Below are 6,138 nucleotides of genomic sequence, written 5' to 3'. Positions count from 1 at the left end.
AACTAATTAACGAACACTCGTTCGTTGACTTCAGTGCAGTTCTTTACATTAGAAAGTTGTAGTGCATGATAAATTATGAAATACCCATCTTTTAGAAATCGCAAAAGTTGAACGTACTTCGAGATATTCATCATCGAATTTCAAGGCCGAAATCGAAACTGATCGCGTTTGGCGCGCACAAAGCGCGGCGGAACACCGCAACGGCACGTGACAGGGAAGTGACGAAATTTGAATGAAGGCGCGCCGAAGCAGAATCTGGTCAGAAAAATCGGCAAGCATTCGGAACTGCACGAGTAGACGGCCTAATATTTGCGTGCGATGGGTGGTACAATTAGAGACGTGACTTGGGCTTGTTGGTGCGTATTAATTGCAGACATGATTGAATAGCGCAAAAAAAAAAAGCCACAGACAAGGTAGAGACGACAGACAGGACGGAAGGCAGAGGATGGGTGGTGCTTATCTGTTTCTTTCTTAAACTATGGGCACCGTGCATACGTGAGGAGCCGCCCCAGTCGCGCGCTGCCTCCAGCGCCACAGCAGCCACGGCAGCAGATTGGGCGAGATATGGGAGCAGACGACGCAGGCAGCGGAAAGCCACTGCGCGGTGCTTTGGGGCTTCGCTTGAGGCGTCTTCTTTCCCTTTTGTTTGCCAGACCTCGTGTGTCCTCAGGCGAACGCGGCAACATAAAATGCATGAGCTGGGGGAAGACAATGGAGGTGACGAGCTCGTTGAGCGAAACTGCGCACGCGTAACGCGGGCCGCCTCGCTCACTAAGCAGTCACAGCTTATCACCCTTGGGCTAACGCGGCAGCGAACTCAGCGGCAGCTTGAAACTGGCGATACCAGCAATTGCACTGTTACGGCCGCTCAATAAAAAAAAAAACGCTTTCCATTTGTGTGAACCTGTAGCGCTAAGGAAATATCGATGGATTGTATGCTGGGTGCGCCTCTTGGCATTTCCTACAAAGTGGCTGCTGCATATTCTGCTGTACGGCCCGGGTGTCCAATTAGACCCATCGTTGCTGTAGTGCCATGTAGCATCCATAAATTCTCACTCGCAAAGAAAAAAAAATACCCCATCTATTCACAAAACCCCATTTGCCGTTGAACGAGTGCGATCCACCGTTCACGCTGATTCCGTTCATATTCTCTGAATGGAAACCGGAAAAAACGCGTGCCCGGAGAATTCCTGTATGTGTCATTGCACCCAACAACGCAACAATTATTCCTGGAGTTCGGCATTCCTACCAACAGCGCAACCGACACAAAACGAACTGCCCGCAAACATACCTCGCGACGTAACAGCGGGAGCGTGGAGGGGTGCAAGCGCGAAGCGATGTTTTATGCTATATAACTCTTATCGTTCACCACCTGCGGCCGACTGATCGCGTTGATAACGCGGACGGAGCGTCATTCTGGTCATTTGCCAAGCGCGAAAAGCACTAAAAGTATAGCCATCGTAAAAGGCATAGTTCCTCAATTTCACTCCATTGCGAGCGTGTGAGAGCATCCCGCCAAATCTGCGCTTCTTGCCGCTAGGGACACCTTCGCTCGGGCAGCGGAGTTACGTCTGCACCACGGTGTAAGAATATACCACGGTGTAAGAATATTCAGGTGTTGACACTGCGCGCGCCTAAGCGGCCAGAAAATGTTCGGTCGTCGGTCCGTTGAGCGGTGCGCCATCTAATGGCTTGAGGCGGAGAGCGCCCGCGAGTAGCCGAATCACGGTGGTGCTGCGTCTTCGCCGCCGCTCTCGCCGTTCCCTCTCCTGTTGCTCTCTCGATTTCGCCCCTCGACGCCGCTTGGCGGATGCACATTATCCAGCAAAATGGCACAAAAAAATGCACGTTATCAGCAGCATTCGCGTCGCTATGGAGACGACTGCCCCGCTTTTCGTAGCGCCCTCTGCAAGTCATCTGATAAGAACCCGAACATTATCTGGACGCGCGCGGATTGCGGTTTCCCATGCGTTGGAGGAAGAGTGTCATCACCTGAGTATATTCTTACACCATGAATATACTCAGGTGATGACACTCTTCCCCCAACGCTTGGGAAACCGCAATCCACGCGCGTCCAGATAATGTTCGGGTTCTTATCAGATGACTTGCAGAGGGCGCTACGAAAAGCGGGGCAGTCGTCTCCATAGCAACGTGCATGCTGCTGATAACGTGCATTTTTCTGTGCCATTTTGCTGGATAATGTGCATCCGCCAAGCGGGGTCGAGGGGCGAAATCGAGAGAGCAACATGAGAGGGAACGGCGAGAGCGGCGGCGATGACGCAGCACCACCGTGATTCGGCTACTCGCGGGCGCTCTCCGCCTCAAGCCATTAGATGGCGCACCGCTCAACGGACCGACGACCGAACATTTTCTGGCCGCTTAGGCTCGCGCAGTGAGCTTCTTCGATTTACCAAGTCCCGGATGCGTCCCGGACCAGTCGCCGGCGGCCCGCGGACGTCTCGGCTCAAACGTAACTACGTCACATAGCGCCGTTATCATGTGATCCAAGAGTCCCGAGCCGCCCGACGGGCCGTCTGCGCACTCGTGCTATACTCGTGCTAGAAATGCTGCGGCCGCGGCCGCTATGGTGTCTGCTACGCCGTCTGCTCCGTCTATGGCTGCAACACCAGCCACAACACCAACGCAATCCCGACCGCAACGACGGTTAGGTCGTGCATGATACCTGTTTGCGTTGCGGCACAGCTTACCAAGCAAACTACTGAAGCACGCGCGCATCGAAGACGCGCGTGGTCGTTCCGTCGCTGTTTTTTCTCGCCAGCACCGCGCGTGTTTCACCGACTTACAGAAATACGGACATGCTCGACGCGGCTCGCAACTCCGACGACAAGAAATGGGTGCGAAAACAATGCGAAATCCGGAAACGTTCGAGAAGCGGACAGAAATGCAAAACGAGAGCAAGAGCACGTCAAAAACTTCCCGTGTCCAACTTAAGATGGCCGCACGCGTGACGCACCGCGCCTTCGTCTGCCAGCTGCCAGAAAGAAATCGTTCGGACAGTCCCGGGCCGTCCGCAGGCCGCCAGGCACGCGAAAAACGAAGATGCATCCGAGCGGTCCCGGACCAGAGGGCGGAGCTTCCGGTTGGTCCCTGAGAAAAACGAATGCAGCGCCGGCGTCCGGGGCCGTCCGGAGCCGTCCGGGACGTGTAAATCGAAGAAGCTCAGTGTCAACACCTGAATATTCTTACACCGTGGTCTGCACGGAGCCTATAAAGAGGCGCGAAAAACTAGCCCGTCTGCAAGAAGCACCGCTGTGGCTGCCTCTGAGTTTTATGCCTGCCAGACAAAGAAAAGGTCGACATTGCGGTTTCCTTGTTCACTGCTCGAAAGAAACGGATGAGCACCAAACACTACGCGCGAGAGTAAGGCGATGCGCGTAGTGTTTGGTGAGATGATTTCGTTTAGTGTTTAGTGAGATGATTTCGAGCTTTTCACGAAAAAATACGGCTGCGGCGCGCCTTCATTGGAATTTCGTCACTCCTTGTGACGGGTAGTTCCCGTCTGACGTAGCAGAACGGTTGCGCTTCGTGCGCGCCTTGCGCGATCCCTTTCTATTTCGCCATTGCATTTCGATGACGACTATCTCGAACTACGCGCAACTTACGACATCTCTAAATAATAGATATGCCATAAATTGGCAGGCACTACAACTTTGTAATAAAAACACCTGCCCTCAAGTCAATAATTAAATAGTGAATTAACGAGTTTTTGTTAATTAGTCGCGGCAACGTCAATTTACCTGCGGGAAAGTATTTCCGCCTATATATAGAGTTCATGTGCGAAAACGACAGGAGCCTGACTGTGACATAATTTTTAGAAAAAATTGGTATTTTCTTTAAAAAACACCCTGTACATGCACACACACACACACACGTGTGTGTGTGTGTGTGTGTGTGTGTGTGTGTGTGTGTGTGTGTGTGTGTGTGTGTGTGTGTGTGTGTGTGTGGTGCATGTCTATTTCATTTTTGTGACGTTGCCTACTAAGGAAAGTTAAAACGCAATAGGCTTTCCCTGCGCTCATATCTGGGATTAAAATGGTGGCTGAGTGACCATGGTGGAACAACATCATGGCTGTGTTAACCAGAGACAAATCAGGGGAAACACTTAAACTAACTCAAAGAAGGCGGCAATTTTTGAAGGCAATAGGTGAGTCTTCTACGAGGACTTCAAGTACAGCCTGTGGGGTGGTGAATGAGTATGCCACCTCATCGCCGCACCCACAGCACGAAATGGTGTGTTAAGGCCCGGTCACGCTAGCCGCACGGCGCGTCGCCGTTTGTCGTTCTCAGGCTGCGTGCGTGAGCGGTCAACCGTTCTTTGCCGTTCGGAGAACCCATCTTCACGTTGTTCTCCGGCAGCGGTGGAGCGACGCGGCCAATGAGCGACGGAGGAGCGGTTGCCATGACTACATCGGCGCCGCATCGTCTGTTTCACCCACGAGACGTGTGGAGCTGCTTGCTTTTTGCACCACAGTTTTCACGCTAGAAGTATGGAGTTTTCCATGGAAACGTTTCTAGAAACTGTACGCATTGTCCCGACAGTCACTGAGCAGTTAGCCACGCCAAGTTTACAGTCCGCGAAGCAACAACTCTGCGGAGACGATTGATAGCCCGGCTGGCGCGCACATGCGCGAGATCTCGGCGACTCACGTCCATGCTCCGACGTGCGAGATGGGATCGCGTCAAGTGATCGCCTCGCTGGCGAAGCTTGCCGCCATGCTTGCTGTGCATGTTGCCGTGCACCTTGGACAGCTCTCGCGGCGGCGGCGGCGGCGGCCGACGTTCTGCGGTACCGTGCCGTTGCGACCACTGGCCTCCATTAAAAAGGTTGAACGGTGCATCCCCGCTCTGCGAGGCGGGCGCTTGTGAAGCCACCGGAAGGTCCCCTGTTTGTCCCGGAAGCTGGCGTCTTCTGTCCGTTTTAGGCGTGCAATTCAAGTATTCTCGGGTGGCAGCTGTTGTTCGATCGTTTTTTTTCTTGTTTTTTTTATTTGCTGGGTGCTGCAACGTACAGCTACCGCGTACAACAAGCTCTGCGATTACGCATCACTTTAGACGCCGACGAACGCTACACGAAAGATGACAGACGCCGTGCCGACACCGTCCGAATACGGCAGAGTGCTGCAACGTACAAAATGCGTAAAACGTAATACAACTTTGAGGTACTTACGCGTAAAATGTCTTCCCTTACGATTTTTCCGGTCGATTCGTACAGTTTACTGCGCTACAGGCAGGCATTTCTTTAAAGAAGAAGAGAAAAGCTCTCGCGCCGGCAGCAATTGACTGGTGATGGCGGTGGCTTCCGGGACAAAAAAGGCAGCGGCTCGATGCGCCATCCAGCTCCTCCTAGTGGAGATCAGTGGCTACGACAGGCTTGCGCTAGCGTGAGTGGGCCATAATACGTGCGCCTTAGAGAGCAGGTGGTCGGATAACCTCGCGGCCACTTAACACTATTTGAATGTCGCTTAGTGCGTGACTCAGAGGTGGTATCAAAGTCGCCTACGCGCATAACGTCACTCAGCTAGGCTTTAAATAGAAAACGGAAGCGATGCCCCGGCGCCATTTAAAGCGGGTCCTCGGAAAAGAACTCCGTCCACAGTGAAGCGGAAGGTCGGATGGCGAGGAAGCGACGGGCCACAATACAGCGCCATCACAAGGTGCCGTCGCTCGGCTGACCGTACGCGTCCCCTGTCGCATTCTATTAGACAACGGCCGTTAAACGTGTTCTGCCCAGTTTTTCATCTAAAAACCTAACCATGCACTTATTATGTTCTTGTCTCTTTGTATATAGATTCAACGCTCCGCACCATCAAGACTCAAGAAGCTTTGTTCCTGAAAGTTGGTATTGACCACATCACGCCTACAATTCAAGATGCCGTCGCTTTGGCTGATAATGATTTGCTTGCTCAAGTATGCGGTAGCCCGCTACAAACACATCTTTAACTGCATACTAATCTTTTCTTTGTTTTATTAATGTCTGCAATTTACTTACTATTCACTAATTAGCAACTGCGCAGCCGCAACAATCTCTCAAGTCTCCTGATTTCTCTATGAGAAGAGAATACCATTTTCCTTTAACGAGGGAGGCAGTTTAAGGAAACTTGTATTTTGTTTTCACCC

Source organism: Rhipicephalus sanguineus, chromosome 11 (assembly GCF_013339695.2).
Source record: "Rhipicephalus sanguineus isolate Rsan-2018 chromosome 11, BIME_Rsan_1.4, whole genome shotgun sequence".
Classification (NCBI taxonomy): domain Eukaryota; kingdom Metazoa; phylum Arthropoda; class Arachnida; order Ixodida; family Ixodidae; genus Rhipicephalus; species Rhipicephalus sanguineus.
This window is presented reverse-complemented; position numbering follows the sequence as displayed.